The 19,948-nt window shown below is 41.1% G+C and overlaps 1 protein-coding gene across 4 annotated transcripts in view; it reads left to right on the top strand.

Moving 5' to 3' along the window:
• Nucleotides 1-12,766: 12,766 nt before the first annotated feature.
• The window catches only part of znf532 (zinc finger protein 532), a 146,702-nt gene continuing 139,520 nt past the window's right edge, over nucleotides 12,767-19,948 (top strand). For 2 of the 4 annotated variants that reach the window (XM_052038235.1, XM_052038187.1), the window contains exons 1-3: nucleotides 12,767-12,895; nucleotides 12,972-13,058; nucleotides 14,667-14,752. The gene's annotated coding sequence lies outside the window, so the exon portion shown is untranslated. The remainder of the gene's footprint in view (nucleotides 12,896-12,971; nucleotides 13,059-14,666; nucleotides 14,753-19,948) is intronic. The other 2 variants (XM_052038242.1, XM_052038206.1) reach the window with 1 other exon arrangement.

Consider the following 19,948-nt stretch of genomic DNA (forward strand, 5'->3'; position numbering starts at 1 on the left):
AGGGAGAAAAGGATAGATGGTGACATTGGGCCAATAGAAAAATTAAAATTTTAAGAACCAATGATGAATGAAAAACTGGTGCTCAAAACAGAATGAGACCAACATTTTCTGAGAAATAAGATCCATAACATCACCATGGAGATTTGGGTATGCTGTGGAAAATATAGGCACATGGGTAGGCGTCACTAGTTGTGTGCCAAGCTTCCGTCAAAGCAAGGATATCAATTCACTCACCCACAGGTTGTGAATGACAAGGGATATGTTTTTGAGTGGATGGACATTGCAGAGGTAAGTGGAGGTGTTGGTCCAAGAGCTTGGTGGTCAGTGGAATGAGCAGGACAGGAAGAAGGTTGTTAAAACTATCTCCCGGTGGATGCACTAAACAAGGGAAATGGGCTTTGGGGGCTGTTGCTCACAAATGAGGCAGTGGAATATTTGTTCATCAACAAATATTAATGGAGGCAGAGATGCAGCTGAAGGCTTATTCAAGCCAAAAATGGAATGAGTGCAGAAGACAGAGGAAAATGGTTATTTGGTTTAGGGATTGTAATATGAAGTCTCAAGAGGACAACATAAAAGTAGCATGACACCAAGGTGAAGGAATTGGAGAGGATAGCCCAGAAGGAAGAAGTGAAAAGACCACCAGTCAGAATACTTAGACCCATGAGACAAAGGTATGTCGTCAACAAAAAGCAAGGAGATACATGTTCTGATCTTAAACTTTGATTAGGGAGAAAACACTGAGAATGTATCAAAAGCTGATTTTACTCAAAAAGGTCATTTTGATGAATGTTTTCTTTTTTTCTCTTATCTTGAGAAGGGAAAGGAGTAATGGAAATGTAAGATCAATGTATAGACTTACCTTGGATGTTTGGCATTGGCAATCTGGTTTCTGATTCAAAATGTGTTCCTTCTCTTTCCATTGGAAAAATGGGAGCATGAATAAATGTGGTGGAATTATTCAAGATATTGTTGCTGAAGTTTAATTATAGCTCTTTTGAGTAAATCACTGTACTCTGTAGTACTCAGCTGCATATTTTCATTGGCAGGTGGGTTGTTAACTGTAGGATGCAGGCTTACAATAATTGGCATACAAGAAGACTGTCCTTATGCAACAAGTTGTGACATGAAATGTACAGCCTGAAAGGTTGATGAAAGTACATTCAACATTTATTTTTCACATGAGATCTGCACCTCTGCTTAAAGGGGGAAATTTGTAAGACTGTGGAGAAATAGCAAGGGAATGGGACAAATTGGATAGTTCTGAAGAGCTGGCACAGATAAGATGAACAGAATGGCCTCCTGTGCTGTATGATCTTCTATGTCTCTATCCTATGATTCAGCACTTTCCTAAGGTGGGAAAAACTTATCTTTAGTATCTGAAATTTAGTTTTGTGTTCCACTTGATTCCCTGACCTTGAGAACTAACTTCCTAACCTCCAAGGGCCAGCGACAGACACTTATTGTCTGATTCCATTATCTTTCATTGACTTGTGGCAAAAATCCTTGAAAAAAAAACTGACAGTTTATTTGTAAATGTGATCTTGACAGGCAGCTATGAAAATTTAGCAACCAACATCCAAGCTGATTGACAGGAATTTCACAGTATGGAGATACAGTATAGCTGCAGAAACAGTATAACACTGATGAAATATAATGGTCAGAAAGCCAGCTGTGTAAAATAGAAGAAGTAAGAGCAGTTAATAATCTATAATTGCACTAAAACTAATATTTGAATTTGTTTTCTTTAGATCATGTTGAGACCATAAAGCACACTAATGAACAGGCTGCAAATAGTTTCTTCCATGACTGCCACTACTTCTGTGGCTCTTAATTGTCGTAGCTTCCCTGAGCCTCCCTTGTTTCTCCCTATAGTGCAATCTCAGAATCAGAATTATTATCATTGATTTATATGATGTGAAATTTGTTGTTTTGTGTCAGCAGTACAGTGCAAAGACATAAAATTACTATATATTACAAAAATAATAAATAATGCAAAAATAAAGGAATAACAAGGTTGTGCTCATGGGTTCATGGACTGCTCAGAAATCTGATGGTGGAGGAGAAGAAGTTGTTCCTGAATTGTTGAGTGTGGATCTTCAGGATCCTGTACCTCCTGCCTGATGGTAGTAATGAGAAGAGGACATGTCCTGGATGGTGAGGGTCCTTCGTGATGGATGCCACCTTCTTGAGGTACCGCCTCTTGAAGATGTCCTCGATGGTGGGGAGGGTTGTGCCCATGATGGAGCTGGCTATAACCCTCTACAGCCTCTTTCAATCCTGTGCATTGGACCCTCCATACCAGGCTGTGATGCAACCAGTCAGAATGTTCTCCACCATACATCTATAGAAGTTTATAGAAATCCCACAAAGAAATCAATGTACATCACTATATTCTACCGTTATTCCACACTAGCCTCACCATTCTTACTTTCTACAATCTGCATATTTTTAAAACTCAAATTTCCTATCATGTCATTGCTTCTTCTTTCTTATTCTCTCAATGTTGGTAGTGCTTTGCAGGAACTGACCATATAACTAAACTTCATAATAATTATTATTATAATTGATATTGGTTTCATGGCAAAAAGGCAGATATCCTATTCACTGACTTCAGTGTTCCATTTGTCACTTTAATTATAGTGCAACTGAAAATATATGTCTTGAAAAGCATTTAAATTGTGGAATCCAAACTGTGTGCTTTGTCAGTGATAGCTACTTTCTTTGCCATTTCCACTTTAAATTGTTACCATGAAACATTGCACTTAAATTGAGGTGCTACTCATGCTGTGACATTTCATAAAATGAATGGAATAAGCTAAACCTCACATCATGCACTGTCAGTTGATGGTCCTTGTGAGCACAGGTCAATGTATTTTGCTCAACAACCTTTATTAAGATTAAATTTTGAAAGTTTTACAGAAATTAATTAACAAATAAGTCAGAATATGCTTGTCATTTATACTTGCATAAATATGTTATGCACAGTATTGAAAAACAAATATCAAATATCAAAAATTGCTATTAATTTAGCATGTTTTTTTCCATTTTAATTTGCCATACACTTTTGGAATTAGTCATAGATAAATTCAGGCAATAAACATGAATGGTTAGAGAGCTTTTAAAAATTACTGAAGTGGCATCCAGACATGTGGATACCTGGACATTTAATTTAATTTTAATGATACTAGAAGAATTTAAATTCAAGTAGTTAATGAACCAAGTTTTTGCTGGCTACAGCCAGCAATTCCAGCTGAACCATGAATGATAGAAAAACAGGGGGCTATGTGGGAGGGAAGGGTTAGATAGATCTTAGAGCAGGATAAAATGTCGGCACAACATTGTAGGCCGAAGGACCTGTACTGTGCTGTAGTGTTCTATGTTCTATATTCTATGAACCACTAGTGTGTAAGAGGAGGGGTGGCTGCAAATCTGCCAATATACATTGCTGCTTGGAGGAGGGCATGGGTGTTATTCCCGGCCATTAATCAACAATCAATCATCATCGCTGGCATTATTGCTTTGCCATGACAATGTTGAAATTAGTTGATATGTTTCCCACATTATAACAGTGACTATCTTTCTAGAGAACTTCACTGGCTGTAAAAATGCTTTAGAGTGCCTGGGGTGCATGAAAGGCAATTATATAAATGAAAGTAAAAACTGAAAATGCTGAGAGATACTCTACGACTCTGACAGCTTCTGTGAAGAGGAAAACAGAGTTCCAGAAATATTAACTCTGTTTTGCTTGCCACTGATGCCACCTGAGCTGCAGAGTATCACCAATGTTTTGCTTTTTTACAGATTTCCAGCATCTACAGTTTTTTATTTTCCTCTGAATTAAAGTATTTATTTTTGATTCTTTTTTGAACGTTTATCTTGTTATTAAGCTTTGCTTCAAATAAAGTCAGCTACACACCTTTCCTTCACTCTGTATCTTCACTGTGTTGAAATAAAGCAGCATTACCATTCTCTTCTCCCTGGAGTTCAAAACCAGCATAATTTTTCATATCTGTGATCCATTCCTTCCTGTTAAAACCCATTATTTTTTAAGAAGCTTAGTATCCCATAGCCATAGATTCCTGATAAACTTCCTCACTCACATATTCTAACATTAAACCTTAAAATGTAAAACTAGATGTCTGGCTAAAATCACAAATCCTTGGTTGCATTGCAGATTCCCTGATTTAATATAAAGGACATCCAAGACTTTCAAATTCAATCATTGCTATATTTAAACAAAATCATCACATTCTGCACAGTATTGTGGATAATTCAGTTCACAGTATCTCAGAGTGAGAACATTGAAGAAAAATTAAAACTGTGCAAGTGCTGCAAAGTTCAGCATCTGTGCCCAGAACAAACAAATTATTTTTTTAAGGTGTGAACTGTTTATTTGGACCAGAACAATATTCTTGTCATTCACAATGTAGTTGATAATATGTCGCTTGGGACATCATGCCATTTTTCTCTGCATTATATGCAGTGTCATAAAATGTATCACCAAAATCAATTTTCAACAAATTTGCAAATGCATGTTGGTAAAATGAAGCTCAATTTTGTCTTGATTGTTTTTACTTCCAAAATAATGCAAAACACTATTCATAAACTATCAGCTAGATTATTCTTTAATTATCTTTTAAAAGGAGACCTATTGGGCAACTGAGTGCTTTGGCTAATATTTCCCATCTGACATCATTTTATTATGAAAGGAAGGAGAGAATATAAAAACAGAAAAATGTAAAATTGAAAATGAATGAAAATCTGTAAGATAAAAAGTTAATTGAGCCTTTGAAGTGTTTTTCCCATGGTCAAAAGTCAGTTCTTCCCCTCAGCCTAAGTGTACATAAACCATGAAGCATTCACTGGCCAAGAGAACCATTGAAATACCTGGAGAATCATTACCAGCAAGTGCCCAGTAACAATTCTGACGTCTTAAGAGAGTCCTTTCAAGAAAGTAAACCCATGGTGGAGTGGAAAAGGTTAGGAGTCTACTGTGCGAAGAACTATGGAAAAATTTGAAATTATTAATGTGCCATTATGTAACAGGTCTTTGTTTACCACATTTGTACAGGAAATATGGAACTTGATTGATATTGTAAATATAATTAAGAGGAAATTGTTAAATGGTAAGGTAATATTGACATGTGGGAAAAAAGATGTTTAATGTCAGAAGTTAATGTTGTTTCAACCAAACAGAAGCTACCAGGAAGTGGAGGAGGGCCAGGAGTGACCTAAAAGATCAACCATAAAGCTGACATACCACCTGCTCTCACTGATCCCACTGAAGAAAAGGAGTTACTGCTGCTATCACAGCCAATAAATGTCTCTTGATTAATATCCCTAAAATAGAATATCTGGTTATTATTCAATGCTGTTTATGGGATCTTGCTGTGCACTGGCTGGCTGTCAGATTTCCTACACTACAGCAGTCTTGCAGTACAAAAATACCTATTGATTGTATAGCAGCTTGGGTAGTCTAGAAGTCATGAAAGGTACTGTTAATTCTCTTTATAAAAACAGAAGGACGCTTGTGTCTCACTAGATGTTCATGATGGCACTGCCCTTAAATCCTTATCTCCTCCTTTAGTCTTCTTACACTTTTGATTTTCAGAAATAGCCTACAGTCATTTGAAACTGCATTCCTGTCCAGCACCCAGCTGTAGACTCCTGGCATTGTTGCCATAGCCAAATGACCAGGTTGCTCCCAGATGAGGCACAATGGTTAAACTCCCATGGATCACATGCTACTCTGGTCAAGACAGTTTGCAGTCTGTCCCAGGTCCTTTGTGGCTGATTTATGCATGAGTTGAACTCAGGGTTTCTTATATAATTCCTCTTTTGCAGCTGATCCTTACCCTCACTTCCTCATGTTGTCTGTCACCGAGGCCACATCTCGTTTGAGATCACTTTTTCTTGTTCCATGTCCTTCTGCAATCTTTACCTTGCTCCCAATAGCAACTCCAAAATTTTTGCTAATACCTCAAACACAGTAGTCTGCCAGTGTACATCTGACACAAATCCCCTCTCTGCTTGCACTTCAACAGTGATTCCAAACTGCATGGGTCTGGCTGAAAAATATTACCATTCTCCAGCATATTTTGTTTTATAAAAATAGCACTGAGATTTTCTCAGGATTGACCCAGTCAGAGGTCTATAAAATTATGAAATGTTTGAAAGAAATGCTTCCACTTGCACTGGAACTCAGAGCCATAAATGTCAATCATTAATATGTTCTTAAGAAGCTTCTTTACCCAGAGAACAGGTGGAGTGTGGAAAATGCTGTTATTATACAGCGATTGAGGTGAATGACACAGATGCATTCAAGAAGAAGCTAGATAAACACATTAGAGAAAAAGGAATAGAAGTATATATTTATAGATCTACTTGAAGAAGGGTGGGAAGGGTTTGAAGCATAGAAACACTAATAGGGAGTGGTTAGATTGAATGCAACAAAAAATCTGCTGGAGGAACTAAACGGGTTGAGCAGCATCTGTGAGGGGAAAGGAATTTTCAATGTTTTGGGTCAAAACCCTGCATCAGGTTAGATTGAATGGCCTATTTCTGTAAATAACATGTAACAGTATACCTTCACCAACAAAGAATATTTCATACCCTTGTAAAACATCTGACTTAGTGCTATTTTCTGTTGCAGCAGCAGTTCAGTTTGTTTCAGTTCTAAAAAGGTGATGAGCTCAATTCAACTCAAACGTAAAACATGGCATTTGTCACACCCCTTCCTATTAATTACAGATCCAGGATGTCTTGTACCAGATTTTGCTCTAGTGTTTACCCTGTACCATTTCCATTTGAAACAGTCACTCATTCTTCTGGTACTATGGGATTCAAATCTGGCATAAGAAAAGCTTAGTACAACATGGATTCCTTGGGCACTTGCCCATACAGATACTAACTGAAAATGAAGGAAAGGGAAATCACTATGTAAAGTTATGTGAAGCAGAGAATGTGAATAAAAAAATACATACAGTATGCTGAGTTCTCTCTGCCCTAATTTATATGCAGTCACCAACCAGCTGGTGGCGCTGGGGTTGGGAATTTCCTGGACAATTGCTTACGGTGGGGTGGGGGGGGGGGGGATTTCTATCTATTTGTGTTGGATAAACAGCTATCAGAGACGTGAGCCAAAGGCAAATGGGAGGGGATTCAGGCAAAGGAAATAAAGATTTCTGAAAGTAGGTAATGATTTTTAAATTACTTTATGTAATTGGTTTAAAGATACTCTGAGTGGATCTCAGCGAGCACAGGGCCAGAGATTTCTAGAGCTGAATGACTGTTATTCTAGAGGAGGTACTTCTTCTTGGTGGCTCTTGAGATGGTTTTCTTCTCAGTGTGAAGAGCTTGTGGGAGAATTGAGGGTTATGGAGAATGGGTCTGAAAAGTGGGCCTAAAGCCAAGTATTAGATCAGCCATGGCCTTATTAAACAGCAGAGCTGCTCAAAGATTTCTTCTCCTGTTTTTTGTCTTCCCTCCTTTGCTTGGACTCATCTGGTGCTTGTCCATAGACACAGGAGAGAATTTGCTGGCTGAATTTAAAGTCCTGGTTTCCACAGTGTTCTAGAGGCTTGGAACTTGCATCTCCATGGAGGAAGGGCAGTAGCATGCAGCTGTGACTCCTGGCTGGCTGAATCTGTATCATCCTCCTACCCAGTGTTGTCTTCCTCCTCCTCTGCTGTTCATTATGGGAATCTAGGAGAATGGGCCGATATGATCTCTGTGGGTTAAAAAGGAGGCACGATGGATGAAAGGCTGGGCATTTTAGAAAGCTGCCAGGTACAGAGAGCCAGTAGCACAGTGGTGCCAATAAGGCTGATTACCTCAGCAGCTTCCACAGCAAGAGTTCAACACTACTCCTTGTCCTGTTGAAACAAGTGAAGGGTTTAAAGGCAAAGGCCCCTTCAGTGGTTTTCTGAGCATTAGGCAACAAGTCCACCCACAAAAATAAAAGTAAAGAAAATCAAAATATAACTGCAGATGCTGGAAATCTGAAACAAAAATAGAAAATATTGGTAAACCCAGTAAGTTAGGTAGCATTTACAAAAATAGAAACAGTTAAGGTTTTAGAATGGAGGGACATTTTGGGTTGAAGTTTCTTTAACCTAAAAGCTTTACTGCTTCTCTTTCCATAGGTGCTGCCTAAATTCTGTTTTCTGTTTTTGTTTTGTTTAAGAGAAAAAATACACGAGGGTAAGTCTCAGAGTTTAGACAAGTGGCTCTGAAGAGTTAAAGTAAAAATACAGTGCTATGAGGATAACTAAGCAAAGGAGTCATGTGATAGGAATTCTGTGCCGAACAGCTGTGTGGCCACTGTGCAGGACAACACACCCTTAACTAATGAATCGTTAGTAATGTAACCTTGAAAGGTTTAAGAATATGCTAGACCACAAGAAAAACAGACAAGCATTATCTTGTTTTGCCCACTAAGTGGAATTTCTTGTCGTGCTGTTTTGCAGTCTTAGGGATAAGGGACTTTGCACAAGAACCATTGCCAGCATGCTTGACAAAACCAGTAATGGTATTGATTTTATATTTTCACAGAAAGGTGTGAACTAGTAGAAGGATTTACAGATATAACAATATGTCAGGTGGCAAGATTAATGCCTTTTGTGACCATTACCTCATTTATATCAGGCAAAACAATGGTTTATCCTATCTTGTAGGTATTGTTTTTAAGCGTCACACTGAATTTTAGCCCAGAAATTAAAGCAAAAATTTCTGCCTTCCATCACCAGGGCTGGCTGGAGCAGAATTTGTACCATGCATTCTCTCGCTCCGATGTGAGAATGTTACCAGAAAGACCAAAGGATCATTTATTTCTGTAATGAGTGGCAATCATCCACCATCCACATTCTAAAGTCTGCTTGTCTGGCCTTCTTCACCATGTTTTGGTAAGTATGGCAATTTGAAAGAAGGAATTTGTGCAAATATTGTATGTGACGTGGTGCCACACTCTCTAGCTGCTAGAGAAATTCAAAAATTCTTTAAAATATTGGTAAAATGAGGAATGAATTTTTTTGGAGAGACTCATAAAATTGATATACCAGCATAGATGCAGGGAAGATGTTTCCCCTAATTGAGGAGTCTAGGTCAAGCAGGCATCATTTGAGTGTAAAGAATAAGTCAAAGTCAAAAGTCAAAGTCAAGTTTATTGTCATATGCACAAGTATGTGTATGCATAGGTGCTATGAAAAACTGGTATGTCTCACTCCCCAAACAGTTACCCTTCATCCAGAGGGAAGGAAGTTAGTGCCTGCTTTCAGTTCTAATTATTTTGACTGCCCTCCTGTTAGTTGGTCTGCTTCCAATGGCTGCATTCCTACTCCCTCTGGTAATCTGCCCAATTCAGCCTTCTTTCCATGGGGTTGTGCCTTACTTCCTGTGGGATTTGCCTGCCATTAGTCTTCAGCTTTGGTTCATTTCCCTTGATCTTTTTGTGGCTTTCTTTGGCACTACCATTCATTCTCCCAGCTACTGCACATGCCAGCTGTGCTCCTTCCCTCCATATTCCACTGCCCAATCTCCAAAGAAACTCTATGACACCCTCTTCCCTTCCCTACCTCTACCCCATGCAACCCCTCCCTTGTCCATTGTTGTAATTTACCTCCTTGGAACTTCCTTGGGTTCTAACCCATAGCTGCTAACCAGCTTTACCTTCCCTTGCCCTCTTAACAGTGCTCTGGCTGAGTGCATTAGACATTCTCTGGTTATAGCAGTGTCCTTCCTCCCTTTAAGCTTCAGCCTCACTTTTTCCTTAATGTGGACACTAAGGGCTAGAAATCCATTCATAAAACTCAGAAAGAAATAGCAGTGCGTTGTTGAAAATCAGTTTACTCAAGGGAAGAGTAATTTCATTCACATTTGTGGGTGCATAAGTGTCTATTGCAAGATTTGTCCCATCAAAATTTGGCAGGATTTTTGTTCTCCTGAGCATTTATTTTCTTGCATAAAATTTTCCTAAATGATAACATGTAACATTCATCTGCTATAAAGCTTTCAACTTCACTGCTCTGAAAAATAATAGTTCTTATTTACTCAAGGTACAAACAGGTTTTACAGACCCTGGTTCCCCTATTTAAAGGGCTATCACACCAATTACATTCATTATTCTTACTGATATTTGTTTACTATGACTTCAGATACAATCCTTACGTCATGCTCACCCTCACTTTCATAGTCTCAGGATCATTCCAAATTGCTGGTGCTGATCAATTGTACATCTCACACTTCATGTCAGATTCTGTGAATCTTGTGTGACTCAGAGCAGAACTACTGCCTCACAGCTCCGGTGACTCAGGTTGAATCCTACCTACCGTGCTGTTGAGTTTGCATGTTCACCCTGTGATTGCATGGGTTTCCTCTGGGTGCTCTGGCTTCCTTCCACATTCCAAAAATGTGCAGGTTATTAGGTTAATTGGCCACTGTAAATTGCCCCTAGTATGCAGATGACTGGTTGAATCTGGGGTGGGAGGGGGTGGTGGGGGGTGTTGATGGGAATGTGGTGAGAATAAAAGGGATTAGGATAGGATTAGTGTAAAAATGGGTGCTTGATGAGTGGGCGGAGGGGCCTATTTCTATGCTATGTCTCTATGACTCCATGACTTTTCCATGCACTGTTAGAGTGACCTGAAATGCAGTGTAAATGTCACAAAATTGGCATGCAAAAGTTTCTAAACCTTATTGTCCTTTGGTCTCATACTCCACCTTGTCTTTCCATATTCTCTTGTTCTCGAACTCTAACTGTGATTTTGTTCATTCCACACACCCTATCTCACACCTCTCCGCCATCTCATGAGCACCAACATGGACCCCATACCCTCCAGTTCTGCTTATCTCCACCTTGCCTTCCCCTTTTCCTCTCTTCAATTGTGGCACATCAAGTCTTCGATGTCAGTTTTCTACCAATTATTTTCCTCCTTTCTTACTCTTCTTAGAAATATAGAAACAAAGAAAAACTACAGCACAATTCAGGTCCTTCGGCCCACAAAGCTGTGCCAAACATATCCCCACCCTAGAAATTACTAGGCTTACCCATAGCCCTCTATTTTACTCAGCTCCATGTACCTATCTAACAGTCTCTTGAAAGACCCTATCATATCCGCCTCCACCACTGTTTCCGGCAGCCCATTCCACGCACTCACCACTTTCTGAGTAAAAAACTTACCCCTGACATCTCCTCTATATCTTCTCCCCAGCACCTTAAACCTATGTCCTCTTGTGGCCACCAATTCAGCCCTGGGGAAAAGCCTCTGACTATCTACCCGATCAATACCTCTCATCATCTTATACACCTCAGTCAGGTCCCCCCTCATCCTTCTTCTCTCCAAGGAGAAAAGGCCGAGTTCCTTCAGCCTGCTTTCATAAGGGATGCTCTGCACTCCAGGCAGCATCCTTGTAAGTCTCCTCTGCACCCTCTCTATGGTTTCCACATCTTTCCTGTAGTGAGGCGACCAGAACTGAGCACAGTACTCCAAGTGGGGTCTGACCAGGGACCTATATAGCTGCAACAATACCTCTCGACTCCTAAATTCAATTCCTCAATTGATGAAGGACAATACACCATATGCCTTCTTAACCACAGAGTCAACCTGTGCAGCTGCTTTGAGTGTCCTATGGACTCGGACCCCAAGATCCCTCTGATCCTCCACACTGCCAAGAGTCCTACCATTAGTACTATATTCCACCAACATATTTGGCCTACCAAAATGAACCACTTCACACTTATCTGGGTTGAACTGCATCTGGCACTTCCCAGCCCAACTTTGCATTCTATCTATGTCCCTCTGTAACCTCTGACAGCCCTCCAAACTATCCACAATGCCCCCAACCTTCATGTCATCCGCAAACTTACTAACCCACCCCTCCACTTCCTTATCCAGGTCGTTTATAAAAATCACAAAGAGTAAGGGTCCTAGTACAGACCCCTGAGGTACACCACTGGTCACCGACCTCCACTCAGAATACGACCCTTCAACAACCACTCTTTGCCTTCTGTGGGCCAGCCAGTTCTGGATCCACACTGCAATGTCCCCTTGGATCCCATGTCTCCTCACCTTCTCCATAAGCCTTGCATGGGGTACCTTATCAAATGCCTTGCTGAAATCCATATACACTACATCTACTGCTCTCCCTTCATCGATGTGCTTAGTCACATCCTCAAAAGATTCAATCAGGCTCTTAAGGCAGGACCTCACCTTGACAAGATCTTGATTAGAAAACTGTATTTGATCACAATTGCATGCACAATATTATGGGACAGAGGCTGGAATGCTCTTAAGAAGACTGAGGTATGCTGCTAAAAAAGATTTAACAGATTACAAAGCTATTTAAACAATTGGTTTTGTGGTGACATTTTAACTCGAAATGAAACAATAAAAAATTAAACCAACAGCAGTGTGGTTTTATCCATATGAATGTAACGTGGCCTGCTATAGGGTTAAACTGAGACCACTGTTGGAGTCCCAAGAGAGACTGGGAATGCAGTACAACCCAAGTTAGAAGATTGCTTTTGCAATTCACAGGGCAATAGATTTATGCATATACTGCTGGCATATTTGGAAGTCAGTGCTGTATTTATTATTTTACTCTAAGAGTACAATCAGGAGTATAATTGGCTCTAGTACAAGTCACATGACAAGAATTAATTTCTCTCACCCTGGCAGTCTGAAAGGATGCCTAAATGGGGTCTTGTGCTGCTGTCAGCCATGATGACATGCACACACTCTGCAGTGACTGTCCAGAATCCTTTGCAGTTCATTTGTGCAGCTCGTTGTAATGTCTTTTAAAAAAAAGATGTGTACTTTAACTGTTTGAGTGCTGAATTTTCTTTGCAGAGTGCACTGATAATTTGAATCATGGTATGGGCAGCACTGAGCACTTGGTAAGTTTCAAATATAAAGCTGAGCAACTTATAAATTTTCACTGTTTGCTGGATATTAAACTGATTTCTTGTAAAGTTGTCCATATTGTTAGGTATCGCACTTCACTGGCTTGTTGTGGTCTGACTGACTGCCCTAAAATACCTTGCCATGGACAGTTATAGGGTGAGTGTCTTTTTTTTGCTACTGGCAGGCAGCCACTTACATCCCTGCTAATGCTGTACTCTGAATCCCTGAGAACGACAGGATGGCACTCCTGATGTTTGCTGGGTCATGGGGAAACATCTGGTTTCTGTTGTAGTTTCCACCAGTCTCCTTCCTTTGCTCTTGTTGGCTAAAATTTGCAATAGGGCTTCCGGGGGGCCCACGAGTGCGAATCTCTGTCTCCTTCCCTGAAGTACAAAATAATGAGTCCAGTACTGCCTAAGTTCAAAAAAAATAAAAGGATCTTTTATTGCTAGTTCATCTTTCCATCTGTTGAATAAAACATATCTACTTGTATGATGATTAAAAATAGGTTTTAAGGATCACACTGCATGACTGCTAGGCTTGGAATATACCACAGCTGTGCCAGCCCTTCCCTGGGTATCAGTCTTCATCAGGAGCCAATGGTACAATGCATAAAGGTGATAGTTAATAAAGACTGACCGGCTCAAGCTATCTTTGGTTCTGAAGTTGCTAATGTAGCTTTTGAGTGATGAGGCCTCTAACTACAGCCTGGATACTGTAATTTTGCAAATAAGTTTGCTATAATCAGAATGAGGTAATGTTTATCCGCTTTAATGTTTACATATTTCCTAACTGAGACAGTATGTACTGCGGAAAGGGTGGGTAGGTGCAATAAAACGGAAGGAACAAGGGACAAAATATTCTCCGTGTATATGCAAATGTTGTGTTTAATTTAAAAATCTTTGTTCCTCTGTCTTCAATCAAGAGTTCTGTAGACTGGTTCCATTGAGCCTTATTGACTTACCACGTTCAGAATTACAATACAAATGCAAGTTGTTTTTGTTGTCAGCAATGCATTTCTGGCATTTTCCAGTCTTTCAGGATTCTTCTCTCTTATTGCGTCTGACCTTTCATACATTGCAGTCATTCCATACACCACAAAGGTCTATTTGTTGGTTTTAGGTGGGTTAAAGTTTAGCTATCTGTTTTCTTTGTAATGGCAAATTCATTTGAATTTCTATACAAAAGTCTTCTTTGTACAGTAGTTGCTTGTTTGATCTAAGAATATATTTTAACAATATTTCTCTCCCATAATCATCCTTTTAAGTTAAGACTATCATCTCCCTTAATAAAATTTAATTAAACTTGCATGTTTAAGAAGTGATGCTAACTATCCCATACCAGTATTTGATAGGTTGTGAGTCCAGGCCCCCAGAAGTAGATTTTCACTTGGAGTCTAACTGTTAGGGAACTGCTAAACAGATGCCACGTTTTTTTACTGGAGTGGGAAACTTGGTGGACGGATCCAGAGTGTGTTTTATGGTTCTAGGAGGAAAAACTATGTGCAAGTCAGTCTGATTTGACAGAAAATTGTAAATGCTGTAAATCTGAAATAAAACCAGAAAATGGTGGAGGCCTTCAACATGTCAGGCAGCATCTGTGGAAAGAGAAAGAGATTTAACATTGCATCAACACACGAGATGCTGGAGGAACTCAGCGGGTCAGGTGTCGCAACAGCTTAAAGCAGTAACTCTTTTTCCCTTTTTCGCAAAACGTTTCAGGTTGAAGAGTGGTGAAATGGTAACTCTGCTTCTCTGTTCACAGATGCTGCCTGATCTGCTAACTGTTCCCAAGCTGATTTGAGCAGCTTCACAGCTTCACTACCAGCCTGGTGCAGATCCCAGGACCAGGTAGGTCCAAGTCCCTGAATTTGGCTGGATCTATGGGTCTAATGGAGTCACAGAGCAATACAGCATGGATACAGGCCCTTCAGGCCAACAAGTCCATGCCGAACACGGTGCACACCCAGCTAGTCCCAATTTCCTGCGTTTGACCATATCCCTCCAAGCCCCACCCCTCCATGTACCTATCTTAAATGATACTATTCTACCTGCCTCAACCACTTCCTCTGGCAGCTCGTTCCATATACTCACCACCCTCTGTGTGGAAAAGGTTGCCCCTGAGGTCGCTCTTTAAATCTTTTCCACCTCACCCTGAACCTATGCCCCTTGGTTTAGGACTCCCCTACCCTGGGGAAAAGACTGCTACCATCCACCTTATCTATGCCTCTCATAATTTTAAACACTTCTATAAGGTCACCCCTCATTCTCCTACGTTCCAAGGAATAAAGACCTCGCCTGGCCAATCTCTCCCTATAACTTGGGCCCTCTAGTCGTGGCAACAACCTCATCAATCTTTTCTGCACTCTTTCCAGTTTAACCACACCTTTCCCATAATAGTTGGTGAATTTTGGGGTGCCAGGATGAGTTGCTCTTTCTTTACTTGGCCCACAGTCATTCCTGCAGTCTCCTGCCTCCTTGAAACACTCCTGCTCCTCACTTCAGCTGCAGCATATTTCAGGGGAGGCCTGGAAAAAAACAGTCAATCAGAGTAAAAGGCTGCAAACCGGTTTAAACCAAAAGGCTTCCACCTCTTGGGAGGAACAGTTTGATCCTGTCCCTTTGTCGTGACTCATGGGTCAGCAGGACTGAGCTGTTCTCCCTGATGTGTTGTCAATTTCGTTGGACTTAAATTTGCCCTAGCACCACTAACCAGATCCAAAACCCCACACTACAAGCCCCAAACCACAGCTGCTCTCCATTTTTGGCTGTAAGTATCTTCCTCATTAGGTGCTGTTCTTTTTGAATGTTGCTATATTTAGGAAAACCTATGTCTTCAGTAGAAATGATGCTACCTCTGTGGGTTCATGCTGATATTTTAACTTAACATAATTACTCTTGGGTTACCTTCTGGATTTGTTTTTAAATCCGACTTTTGATGAGGAGAAAGAACAATCGGGTTTTACTAGCCCAGTTTCCTCTGAAACTTTGTTAATAAAGATCAACATTGGAACTGTGTTCTTTATCTTCTGTGAGATTTCTGACCTCAAATACAGTTTCACACATTGCCTTGACTGCTTTGCTGATGGAGGTCAGGGTCATGGTCTCTTCTGGAATCATTCCAAGCTGTTGCTGCCTCTGCCACAATGCTGCCCATTGTTGCAAGGAATGGAGGATTCAGCTACTTGCTCCTGCAGCCTGCTTGCTTTGCAAGCATTCATAGATTGCACATGTCCTTGCAGAGACTTCCTAGCAACCCCCTGCCAGGAGAACTTGGCTGTGCCCCTGGGGAGTCCATACAAACAAGAGAGCATTTATTCTTCACCAGCCTGTTCTGTTCTCTCTGACATTCCCATTACTCTCTCCTTGTTGCATCATCCATTCCCTGTGGCTGGATGAATATTGTCAGAACAGCAACATAGCTAAAAAGTATAGTTCTGTGCTCCACCTCCATTTCCAATCAAATTCCACCATCTGCAGTCCTTTGTTGCCTCCACCTATCACCTTCCATTATTTCCACCCTTCCCTCCTCCATCTGCCAACCCCCTCCTCACCTGGATCCACATATCGCTGGCCAGCTCTTGCTCCACCCCTTCCCCTTGCCTCCTTGTACTGACTATCTCCCCTCTACCCTTTTAGTCCAGGTGAAGGGTCTTGGACCTGAAACATTAACTGTCCATTTCCCTCTACGGATTCTGCCTGACCTGCTTAGTTCCTCCTGTAATTTGTTTTTTGATCCAGATTCCAGGATCTGCATTTTAAGATAAGATATGATATCTTTATTAGTCACGTGTACATCGAAACATAGTGAAATGCATCTTTTTGCATTGAGTGTTCTGGGGGGCAGCCCGCAAGTGTCGCCACGCTTCCGACGCCAACATAGCATGCCCACAACTACTTAACCTGTACGTTTTTGGAATGTGGGAGGAAACCGGAGCACCCGGAAGAAACTCACGCAGACACGGAGAGAACGTACAAACTCCTTACAGACAGCAGCCAGAATTGAACGTGGGTCGCTGGTGCTGTAAAGCGTTACGCTAACCACTACACTACCATGCCTGAGACACTCCTGTGTCTCCAGCAACGTAACTAGTCTGCATCCTGAAAACTGCAAGGCCTTGCAGGACATCATTTCAAATGGCAGAGCAGATGCGCTGGGTTGATGATATGGCATTCAGTGCTATAGAGGCAAACCTGACAATGCTGCTCTGTGAAGCTTGTAATTGAAATTCTCCCCCTTGATGAACCTTCAGCCAACAATGTCAGAGAGACCTGCACTTTTGTTCTAATGACATAGAATAATGATGAGTTGAATAGATGGACAGAGCAATGGCAGATGGAATTTAATCCTGAAAAGTGTGAGTCAGATGCTTTGTAAGAGGACTAATAAAGCTGGGATATGCACAATGAATGGTAGGAACAGAGGGATCTTGGTGTACAAGTCAAGGATTCCTGAAGGCAGCAGCACAAATATATTAGATGGTTAAGAAGGCATATGGGATAGTTGCCTTCATTAACTGGGATGTTATATGAGCAGGGAAGCTATAGTACAGCTGTGTAAAACATTAGTTAGGCCACAGCTGGATACTGGTCACCACAGTATAGGAAGGATTTTGTTGCACTGGAGAGAGTGAGGAGGAGGTTCACTAGAACATGGCCTGGGATGGAGTACTTCATTTATGAGGTGAGACTGGACAAGTTGAGTTTGTTTTCCCTGGAGCAGAGGAGGCCAAGGTGGGACTTGATATAGTGAATTATGCGCTGCCTAGAGGAGGTGGACAGCGAGAATCTTTTCCCTTTAGCAGAGGTGCTTATAAGTAGAAGGCATAGGTTTAAGGCACAAGGTGGGAGGTTTAGAAGGAAGTTGAACATTGTTTTTTTTATCATACAGAGGATGGTCGCAATCTGGAACACACTACTTGAGGGGGTGGTGGAGGCAGGTACTCTCACAACATTTAAGATGTCTATAATAAGCACTTGATATATCATGGCACAGGAGGCTAGGGGGTGAATGCTGGAAACTGGGAATAGTATTGCTAGATACTTGATATCTGGCATGCACCCTGTGCTTTGAATGGCCTGTGTTTAAGCTCTGACCTGAAAACTTGGCACAGAGCAATTTGTAGATCAATCAGTTGGCAGTGGATTATGCTATCGGAGAGATAATTGGAATGAATACCATGCTTGCAGTTTTTGCTGACCTGTTGTTGACAAATTGGTGGAATATGCATTTTCTTCTTTTCTCAAATCATTTAGGTGGATAACTTGGATTTTAGTTGAGCAAGCTTTGTCTCCACCTACTTACGCTCTTGATTACCTAGGAAGCAAATACAAATGACCTTCATAGCTTAGTATAATCATAAATGCAGAACAGAGATTCTGGAAAATCCATTTAAGGACCACAGACAACCTAGGGTTATACAGAATAGAAACAATAAACTTCTAAACCTTTCTAATCCATGTACCTGCCTCAACTACTTCCTCTGGCAGCTCATTCCATATACTGACCACTTTAGTGAAAAAGTTGCCCTTCAGGTTCCTATTTAATCTCTTCCCTCTCACCTCAAACCTGTACCCTCTAGTTCTTGATTCCCCAACCCCAGGGTAAAGACTGTGCACATTCACCCTGTCTATGCCCCTCATAATTTTATACACCTCTGAAAGATCACCCCTCATTCTTCTACGCTCCAATGAAAAAAAAGTCACAACCTGCTCAACCTCTCTTCATAACTCAGTCCCTCAAGTCCCAACAACATCCTTGTAAATCTCCTCTGCACTCTTTCCAGCTTAATGGTGCCTTTCCTACAGCACGGTCACCAAAACTGAAAACAGTATTCCAAATGCAGCCTCACCAGCATCTTGTACAACTGCAACATAACATTCCATCTTCTATACTCAATGCCCTGACTGATGAGGCCAGCGTGCCAAAAGCCTACTTCACCACCCTGTCTACCTGTGATGCCACTTTCGGGGAACCATGTTCTTGTACTCCTAGGTCCCACTGTTCTACAACACTCCCAGGGCAAACTGTTCACTGTGAAGTTCTACCCTCATTTGTCTTCCCAAAATGCAACACCTCGCACTTATCCAAATTCAACTCCATTTGCCATTCCTCGGCCCACTTACCCAGCTGATCAAGATCCCTCAGTAAATCCTGATAACCACCTTCACTGTCAATGAAACCACCTATTTTAATGTCATCTGCAAACTTATTAACCATGCCTTGTACATTCTCATCCAAATCATTGATAGAGATGACCAATAGCAATGGGCTTGGCATCGACCCCTGGGGAACATCACTAGTCATGAGCCTCCAGTCCAGAGGCCCTCTATATATTGCCCAAGGAAACTTTCCTGAATGCACTTAACAAATTCCACCCCATCTAAGGCCTTAACAGTATAGCAGTCCCTGTCTATGTTAGAAAGTTAAAATCCCCTACTATGACAACCCCATTATTCCTGCAACTCCCCACAATCTCCCTGCATATTTGTTCCTCTAATTTCCATTGACTATTTGGGGCTCTGTAGTACAACCCCAACAACGTGAATTGAATTGGTTTATTATTGTCACTTGTACTGAGGTACAGTGAAAAACTTGTCTTGCATACTGTTCATACAGATCAATTCATTACACAGTGCATTGGAGTAATACAAGGTAAAACCATACAAAATGCAGAATAAAGTGTCACAGCTACAGAGAAAGTGCAGTGCAGGTAGACAATAAGGTGCAAGGTCATAACAAGGTAGATTGTGAGGTCAAGAGTCTATCTTATTGCACTAGGGAACCATTCAATAGTCTTATAACAGTGGGATGGAAGCTGTCCTTGAGCCTGGTGGTATTTGTTTTAAGGTTTTTATATCTTCTGCCCAGTGGGAGAATGGAGAAGAGACAATGTGCAGAGTGGGTGGGGTCTTTGATGCTGGATGCTTTACTGAGGCAGCATGAAGTATAGACAGTCCATGGAGGGGAGGCTGGTTTCCGTGATGTACTGAGCTGTGTCCATAAGTCTCTGCAGTTTCTTGCGGTCCCAGGCAGAGCAATTGCCA

This window comes from Pristis pectinata, chromosome 2 (assembly GCF_009764475.1).
Source record: "Pristis pectinata isolate sPriPec2 chromosome 2, sPriPec2.1.pri, whole genome shotgun sequence".
NCBI lineage: Eukaryota > Metazoa > Chordata > Chondrichthyes > Rhinopristiformes > Pristidae > Pristis > Pristis pectinata.